Source organism: Ctenopharyngodon idella, chromosome 9, assembly GCF_019924925.1.
Source record: "Ctenopharyngodon idella isolate HZGC_01 chromosome 9, HZGC01, whole genome shotgun sequence".
Taxonomy (NCBI): Eukaryota; Metazoa; Chordata; class Actinopteri; order Cypriniformes; family Xenocyprididae; genus Ctenopharyngodon; species Ctenopharyngodon idella.
The window spans coordinates 35,034,434-35,044,745 of NC_067228.1; the positions used below are offsets into that span (position 1 = coordinate 35,034,434).

At 37.9% G+C, this 10,312-nt stretch overlaps 1 protein-coding gene across 1 annotated transcript in view; it reads right to left on the reverse strand.

Annotated features, from left to right (window-relative positions):
• Positions 1-10,312, reverse strand: part of LOC127518875 (sacsin-like) — a 110,390-nt gene that overhangs the window by 4,853 nt on the left and 95,225 nt on the right. The window lies entirely within an intron of this gene.

The window sequence follows — 10,312 nt, forward strand, 5'->3', positions numbered from 1 at the left end:
ATCAAAGATTTTCTTTCTAATCGCCCACAAAGAGTGGCTATCAATGGCAATATGTCTGGAACAATGATTTTGAATACGTGAGCTCCACAAGGAGCAATTTTATCACCCATACTTTTTTCTTTATATATTAATGAGTTTAAAATTAAAAACAAGGTTTTCAGTATTTTTAAATATGCCGATGATATGGCTCTCGTGGGTCTTGAGTGTTTGAGGTGATGGCAGGACTTCTACATATCTTGAGCACATAAAAGCCCTTTTGAGTTGGAACCTGTAGTGCTTAATGGGAATCCAATAGAATTTTTTCTGTAAATTTTAAATATCTGGGGACATATATTAATGCCCAACTTAAATTTTCAGAGAATGCTGGCAGCATATTTAGGAAAGCCAGAGTAAAACATACTTGAAATGGTCTGTAAAAATTTTGTGGAAAGTATTTTGATTTTTAACATGACTTTGTGGTATGGTAGTCTGAGTATTGTAAACAGAGTCAAGTTGTCCAAGATTGTGAATGAGGCAAGCAAGATAATTGGTAAGACGCAGAAACAGCTGAATGATCTCTACCGACGTAAAGTTAAGTAAAAGGCTTTAAAGATAGTTGAGGATGTGTCTCACCCCCTCCATGGCGAATTTTGACGTTTGCCATCAGGGAGCCGATTTAGGCAACCACGAGTGACAAGGAAAGTTTACCGATTATCTTTCATGCCTAGTGCTGTCAAAATTTTAAATGAGAGTGACTGATGTTTTTTTTGTTTGTTTTGTTTTTGTTTTTATGAATTGCATGCTTCTTCTTATGTGTATTTGTGTTATGTGATGTACTGTGAAGCCAGAGACAATTTCCCACAACATGGATAATAATAAAGTAATATAATTTAAAAAGACATGAACTGACATATTGTGATAGTAACTCAGCGCTACATAAATCAACAAGCGATATTGTAGGATTTCGAATCAGCAGGCACTTAGTAGAATACCTGAAAAAATTATATAAGCCAATCTGTTATTGTAGTGTATTTCACCTGTAATGTGATAAACAGAGTTGAAACCGATCCCAAATCTCCCAACTTTTGTTGGGTCATCCTGCTTGATGCTTCGGCCAACTCTCTGAATTCCCTCCCAGTCTTCCTCTGTGAAAGCTGCATCATTGAAGGCATAGAGAGCAGGTCCTGCCAGATCAAAGATACAAACAGCTGATCAAACAAAAATGACCAAACAACTTGACACACTTTGCCTTTAGCACAGTAAAGACTTTCAGTATCTGGTCAAATACATGACAGAAAAAATGAGTTATGTCTGCCATACTGTATGTACTGTATGCTCTTATTTTCAGCTCATTTTATTTTATTTTGGAACCAAACTGCTACTATAGTACCAGTGATTTTGACCTGGTTTTGAGAAAAACAGTTTTGCGATACAGTAGTGGTGACTGGGGCTTTTTTAAAAAAAGAGGAGAAGCACAGAGGGCAGTTTTTTGGTTACTCTTCTAAATTATCATAGCAAAGCATTAAACACTACAAAATCCCCCACTTAACATTAATCTTGCACAAAAAACATTATATAACGCTTAATTTTAGTATTTATTCTCCCTTTCAAGTGTCATGGCAATGCATGCTGGGAAACAAAAAGCTCCTTTCCAATTTAAAAAAAAAAAAAAAAAGAAAAAAGAAAAAAGAAAGAAAAAATGCAGAAGGTATAGTTGCAAAACTCTTCATGGTTGTGAATGAGAACAAATGCAAAGTCCTATAGGGTAATATCTTTGTTGCAGGCTCTAAAGTAATTTAGAAAGCTTACGTAACATGACCACCTCTTAAGGGGTTAGTTCTTAATTTAGTTACATTTAATTTAGTTAGACTAAATTAAATCTATTCACCATAACAAGTGATCGATTCTTGATCAGAAAATTTGTACTAAACCTCTCGATTCATATGGATTAGTTTTCCGATCTCTTTTTGAAGTTTTTGAAGCGCTAAAGTGGTAGTTACAAAGGCAGTCAGTGGAAGGTAATCTGACAGCATTCTGTCATCAAAAAGGTCTTCATTTGTCTTCTGAAGATGAGCAAAAGTCTTACGGGTTTGGAACAACATGAGGGTGAGTAATTAATGACAGAATTTTCATTTTAGAGTGAACTATCCCTTTAAATCTGCTCTCAGTGTTTACAGCACAAATACCTTGATACTGTCTGAGCTCTTCAGTCCACAGGCTCTGAGTCCCATAATGCCTCTCATCATGAATAAACACCACACGTGAAGCTCCTGCATCATCTGCATTCTGGATCAGCTCCTGATATGTTACAGATACGAGATATAAGGTGCATACCATTTGACAATGATGCGATATTTAATATTTAATGCTTTTTTTTTTGCCTACCTTCAATATTTGTCCTCCATCTGGGTACCTTCTCAAAATTTCTTTCAAGTAATCAATGAACGGTGGAGACGTCGCACCAAATTTATTTCTGCATTGAACAATGTAAAGTTTATCACAAACTGTACAAAACACACAGAACAAATTCAAGGTTCACTGTGTAATAGTTAGCCTACTCTCAGTGTACTTTAACACTCCACCATATTAGTTCTGGGCTTAAGCATAAAAATGTCACAATGTGGTTGTAATGAGCGCATTATCTCTGAGGAGATAATAAACAAACAATAAACAGTCTGTAATAAATCCAAACAAGGAACACTTAGGAGTATCTTGAGGAAATATAACACAACCATAATATAACAATGACGATAACAGACAATTGAACTAGGGAAAATCAGGGGTTAAATACATACAAGGATAATTAACGTAACCAGGATCACATGTGAACTCAATCAAAAACCACAGAGACAAACTAACAAAGGGAACACAGGCAAACAGGAACAGAACATAAACTGAACATAATCATTACAAAAACATGCAGTGAATAAAACCACATACTTCTTTTTCTCCCTTCGTCTCGATGCTGAACTCATTGTGCTTCATTCTCCTGTGTGGTTAAAACTTCCAAATTATTTAAATTCTTAAAAGAAGCCTTTTTTGAACAGTTATTCTGTGGTAATTGTTATAATAATATTGTAAATGTAGTCGTCTTTAAGAAGCTAGTTTGCCTTTTTTCTTGGGGGGGTGTCTCATGTGACCTATAGCTAAAGTCTGCTCATAAGATTACATACAGCTGGCAGAATCTGCTAAATGTTAATCATTTAAAAAAAAAAATTAAACAAAAGGGGGGAAAATTGCATTTTGTCCTTTATTTTGTACTGCCCTGAATAAGCAGAACTGCATAACAGATTTTTCCATACAGTCACAAGACAAATTTACACAACTGAACCAGTTCAAAAGTTTACATACTGCACACTTATACTGTATGTTTTTACCTGGATGATCTTCCACTGTTTTCATGTTTTGTGATAGTTGTTCATGAGTCCTTTGACTGTCCTGGGCTGCGTTTCCCAAAAGCATAGTAAGCCTAAGTTTATCTTAGAACCATTGCCACTGATGGTCTCTACGATCAACTTAGGCATAGGATGCTTTTGAGAAACGCAGCCCTGAGCAGTTAAACTGCCCACTGTTCTTTAGAAAAATACAGCTCCTGCACATTCTTTCAATTTCCAGCTTTTTTTCTGATTAATTGCCCCTTTCTAACAGTGACTGTATGATTATGAGATCCATCTTTTCACACTGAGGACAACTGAGGGACTCATACACAACTATTACAAAAGCTGCAAACATTCACTGATGCTCAAGAAGGCTAATGTGTCACAGATACACATAGAGGCTACTTACTGCAGAGCCAATGGGTGGAGCTTGACGTCGAGCTCCCTCTCTCTCCCTCTCTGAACCTAATCAGTGGAGCTTGACCATCCATCTACACCTTAAGCTCCACCCCTTAGATCCACAGAGGTGGAGCTGGAATAGGTCAAGCTCCGCCCATTTGGCTATGCACCACTTGCGTACACACATTATTCAAATCATATGTTAGATGTCTTCATTCTGAACACCTTTGCCACAAGAACCTCTGGTGTCAATCAAAATTTTAAAATATTTGAAATTATTATTGTTTTTGAAAAAGGGGAAAAAAGGCACACTCATTTTTCTCAGCAAAACCAGTGTAGTACAAATTTCTTTGGTAAATTAGCATACCTTAAATTGATTAAAATTGGGTCACACTTTAGATTAGGGTCCAATTCTCACTATTAACTAATTATTAACTATGACTATTGCCTCAATAAACTCCTAATTACTGCTTATTAATAGTTAGTAAGGTAGTTGTTAAGTTTAGGTATTGGGTAGGATTAAGGGATGTAGAATATGGTCATGCAGAATAAGGCATTAATATGTGCTTTATAAGTACTAATAAACAGCCAATATCCTAGTAATATGCAGCTAATAAGCAACTAGTTCATAGTGAGAATTGGACCCTTAACTAAAGTGTTACTGAAAATGGTCATTTTAGTCTCCGATTAAGGTGCTTACAAGCTTGCTAAATAATACATAATATTTTTATGCATGCACTTAAAGGTCTTAAAGTGAATGTCGACAACTGGTAAATACATTTTAAAGATCGTTTGTAAAGACATTTTTCCAAATAACAAAATAAGAACAATTGTGGACTTTATGTAAAAATCTGTTACGTAAAATAGCTTATTCATACTTGTGATGAATAAAAATATAAAAACAAAATCCCTCTTTTTTACTTTTTAAATAAAAATACAAATAATTTATTGTTGAGATATATGATAGCCTATTACATTATAGTATTATATTATATTTCAAAATGACATTTCAAAAACCTGATGCGGTTATCTCCTACCTTCAGTGGTCCTGATGCAGAGTGAAATCCAGCGATCGGAATGAGAGTGATAAAGCCACTCAGCGCATGCGGATTCTCTAGGTTTCTGTTCACTAGAAGCAGCCTGTTTAGCAAAAATGAAACTCACACTCCTCCTTCATTCATAATTCAGTGAATGAGTTGTAAAATAAACCAGGTTTCAATCAAAATAGCTCCATATAACTAAACCAGAAACTTAAAGTAACTGTTACAAATCAAAAACAGAAATACTTGAAAACATTACTTTGTATTTTTAATCCCTGTAATATTTGAGGGGGAATCACACCTAGATAAGCTGATTTGGGCCCCTGGAGAAGTTTTGACATGCCCTGGCATTTGTGCTTTTTTCAGTTGTTCATAAACATATTAATGGAAAAGGTGTCATTACACTGTATTCAGCACGAACTAGGCTACCATAATATGTGTGCAACATGTATGTACATGTTTGTATTTTTGAAGGAATAACGTTTATGCGTGGTTATTGAAAAAACAAAAAACTTAAGTCACTGAAATAAGGCCAAAAAACAAATATTATATATGTGTTCACAAGACTTCTGGGTATTGGAGGTTGTAGATTAGAATTTTTGCTTCAAAATGATGTAAAAATTATCCTGCCTACTCGTTCATATAAAACAATATAGATATTTAAATTTTCTAAGACACTTTTTGTCAAGAAACACAGTATGCGTGGAGGCGTGAATCTTCATGAATAATGGTGTGATTCACACCTGAGAAGACAAAAGATCCGCATAATGACCTGCATAATGACCTGCATAATGAGCCCTTTCAGTCAGGTAGGCTATGTGAAAAAACCCTCTGATAACAGGATCACATCAGCTATTGTATTAAAGTTAATATAATGTCCACTCTTGACAAAAAAAAAACAAAAAAAAAAAAACATGATTTTTGTGATCTCATGCATGCACTTATTATTGCACATCATGTGAAGAAAATTTTGTATAGGCCTATTATAGTTTAAATTACAGTACCAGTCAAAAGATTGGACGCATTACTATTATAATGTTTTTAAAAGAAGTCTCAAGTCTCAAACCAAATAATAGTTTTCTATTTCAATATACTTTAAAATATAATGTATTTCTGTGATGCAAAGCATCTGAACATTCATATTACCTCTATGGCATTTCATATAGGCTTTTAGCTTAAAAGCATGCACATTTGGAGAAATAATGATGGATTCTCATATGTTTATGTTAATTTTCTATACAGAGGAGTAATATTTATTCTATATTTATTGTCATCACTATGAGCGCTGGATACTGTGTTTTCAATTCATACTTGCAGCTGGAGGGCGCTCTGTGCACATTTAGTCCACAAATGTCTCGTTAGAAGAACAGGCATACCATGTGACATTCCAGGAACTAACAGAGGCTTCCAGAGATCGCTAACCATGGCTATAACATGCAGATAAACACTTTTGAAGATAATAAATACACAATTGCGACACTGTATACATGTATTGCCTCAGAATTTGTGTCTGAATAGCGCTCGCTCCGTTGGCGTGGCCGCATTAGCGGATAATGAGCTGAATCACGGACGTCTGACATGTCTCTGTTTTCATACAGATTACATAAACAGAGAAATTTTGTTTTCGATTTGACTTACATGATTTAAAACCTGACATTTCAACGTTTCTTTAGACATAATTTTTTTGTGATTAGTATACAAGTTACAGTTCATTTTCTGAGAACTATCAGATTGGACTTTGTTCAGAGGGAGACGACAGATCACGCATCATGTTAGATTTCTTTATTTTGCAAAAAGCACAACATTTTGTTTTTACTCTGAGTGTACACAAATAAAAGAAGACATTCTATAGTTTCAATTGACATATTACTTATGTCTCTTTGACAAAAAATGTCGGAGTATTTTAAGTCTGTTTTGCTGCAATTTGAAAAAAATCCTGCAAAACGCGCCGGCGCGTTACCCGACTCCAGAGTGTTAATTCCAAGTGGTTTATGTGCCACTTGCCTTGCAACCACAGACCTGACGTCGGTATGCCCATGCACACTGTTCCCCAGCCTGAGGTCAACGCATCTGTCGTAACTACAGTGCGACCTGTCACCAGTCCCAAGGGCATCCCTCGACTGAACATATCTGGGTTGTGCCACAGCCTCAGAGCGCTGACGCAGCTGTGTGTGACCAGAATGCGCATACGACCCGAGGTCCACGCCCTCCAAGGGCGTGCAGAAGGCTCAGATAGCAGACTGATGAAGCCGACGTCATAAGTCCCAGAAGCCTTTGAAATTTCCTCAGGGGAACAGACCAGCCCGGCCTGAAGCAGCACAGAGTCAATTAAATGGCCTCTATGCGCTCTTGAGAGAGGCAGGACGCATTGCCACACACACCCAGATATGTTATCGACTGACTCAGGGTGAACATGCTATTCTGCGTATTCACACGCAGCCCCAAGGACTCCAGATGGCGAAGCGGTGATTCCGTGTGACTGATAAGCACATCTCGTGAATGGGCCAAAATCAGCCTCTCTGAGAGGAGAAAGCGCTGTATCTACGCACTTTGAGATTGTGCGAGGGACTAAGGCCAGCCCAAACGGGATCACTGAATACTGGTATGCTGTGCCCTCGAAAGCGAACCTCGAGAAACGCTTAAGGCGTGTCGCTATCTGAACATGGAAGTACACGTCCTTCAAATCCAGGATCTGCTTTAGAGACATCATCCTGAATGCGCGCTTGTGAACCGCTCGGTTTATGGGTCTCAAGTCCAGGATCAGACGGAGTCCCCCATCTCTCTTGGGTACCACAAAATACCGGCTGTACAACCCGCTCTCCAACTCGCTCGGTGGGACTTGCTCTATCGCTCCCTTTGCGAGCAGGCTGTGAACCTCCTGTCTCAAAACAGAGGAATTTTGGGGTAGTGTTAGAGACGGAACCACGCCATTGAAGCGGGGCATTCTGCGCCTGAACTGAAGAGAATACCCATGTTGAATTATGTCCAGCAGCCAACACGAAATGCCTGGAATGGCTCTCCACGCATCTAGAAACTGACATAGCGGCGGAATCTCTCTGGTCGCTATTGCCAGCGGCAGTGTTTGCAGACTGGCGCCGTGCCCTAGTGAGGCAGGTCCGCGCAGTCTACACAGTCCGACTCTGAAAGGGCAGCCTCAGCGTGGGCCAGGCCCAGGCAGGTAATGCAGTGCTTGTCCAGGTCTGGCAGGTCAATGGGGCTCGTGCAGATTCTGCAGAATGTAGCCATCGGATGCTATGAAGAGTAGATGTTTCTTCTGTTATGTCTTCGAAGATGGCAACAGCGTAAAGAAGAAGATTTTGATGCAATTGTCGCTCCACCACATCATATACTACTAGTAAGCCTGCCAATATTTGTATGTGATTTGCATACTTCACGACAATTCGGCAGTTAATTTAACTGGCGTTATCCTATAAGATTTCAGGAATTACAGAGAAGGAGCGGAGTTCCCATAGTGTCAGCTGATGCAATTTTGAAGTGACCGCTAGGTGAGTTGGCTGTGGATACTGTATGCCTCCTCTTGAGCTGATTAGATAGTGCTCCTCCTTTGTTTATAAAACATAATTTGTCACTTGAATTCTGCAATCTCTCAAGATGCAGACATGTAAGAGGCTGACAATTAGCTGAACATGATTGTTTAATTAGTGACACTTAGACTTTTTACAATCTTCATTTGAATATGGCAACATTCTTATTTTAAAATCTTTATTTGAATATGGCAACATGGTAACTCGTTCTACAATATTTCTATGATTAAATCACTGAAAGAGACCCCTCCCCTATCAGCCAATCACTGTGGGCATAGTTAGTAAGCGTGTTGACATCATCCATAGCAACAAAGTCAACCCCATCCTTTCTCTTAGCTTAAGACTTCTCTCTGTTCCTTAGTAAAAGCTGGTCTCAGCAGCATTGTGAATTGGTTTTAAGAGAAAACTCTTACCTAAGAACTTTTTCTGCTATTTAGGAGAACTCTAGTGGTAAGATAAAATGTTTTGTGAATACGGGCCCTGGCCTATACTAGTTACACAAGGATTCTGAAAGCTTTTTAAAATACTTGAATGAGATCCCTTTTTTTAATGTATTATGATTTTCCTTGTTAAAAAATACTGTAATAAACGTAACATGATGGAATCTGTATATGGGTCAAAGACATTTAGAAGTCCGCATCAATAGAAATTTACAAAAGTGATTTTATATACATAGAAAGCACTGTCACGTTGATGAAGGCAGAAGAATATATATCAACACGACAAACGATGGTGTTTTGGTGGCTGACGGCATCTGGGAACGGCTGATGTCGACGAGACAGATGGATCCCTAGGTGTAAGCGATGGAGGCGGAGCCAGAGTACCCAAGGACTGGAGCGATGACAGTGTGACCGAAGACAGAGACGTACCTGGTGGGAGGGAAGAACCTGCTGCAGCCGAAGGGGTGGAGGGTCGACGCGTAGTGAACGGCCTTAAAAGTCTGTGGCGAAAGTAGCGTGAACATTTTGCTTGAAAATGTTAAACGTATATAATCATTTCGGTAATACATTTTCATTTTAATTTTGCAACTTATAAAGTGTTAAAATATATGTTTAAATTAGTGTAGGAAATAGCAAATGTAAATTATATTATTGAATTTGAATGATCATTTTGCTCCAAACGTTGAACATATGGGTATGGAAAAAGTAAACTTAAATACAGAAATGCATTGCCATTTTACATATTACATTTCAAATTGAATATTGCTACCCATATGCTTCCAAAGGAGTCGTTGTCCACATTGGAGATCAGACTCTTATAGTGTTGGTAATGAGGATGCTTATTAGGTACAGGTACAAATTGTGGTATTAAATTTCTCCTCAATTGTAACTTTGCTATTAATAAAATCCCCATTAAGCTGTCAAACTTTCATAGGCAAGCTCTGTTATCCTGGTTGCTGGCGTACAAACACAACTTCTCTCCCCATTTTATGGTTTCCAGGAGATACTGTGTCATCAAGAAGATTCATTGTTTTAAAGTTTCATTTAAAATTATTCATTGTATTTACCCAGTTAATCATGTTATAAAAAGATTTAAAGGGTTAGTTCACCCAAAAATGAAAATTATCCCATGATTTACTCACCCTCAAGCCATCCTAGGTGTATATGACTATTTTCTTTTTAAACAAACACAATCAGAGATATATTTAAAAATATCCTGGCTCTTCCAAGGTTTATAATGGTTGTGAATGGTTGTGAACACGGAGGCGCAGAGGAGAGAGCAAAACAAATCACTGGTCATGGATTATTAGTCTAAAACGATCAAGAGAAATTTCGGAGGATTTCGATATAAAAGAAGAGGAGCTTAAATTTGTTGCCCAGCCCTATTTATTTGAACCGCGAGAGACGTCTAAGCTTATGATACTCCTACATCCTGCATCATACATCGCGTCAGAGGATTACTCTTGTCATGCAAGTCGACTTGCGCAGTATGCGTACGGTCGTCCACCGGAATCTAGTTATTTGAATTTAAA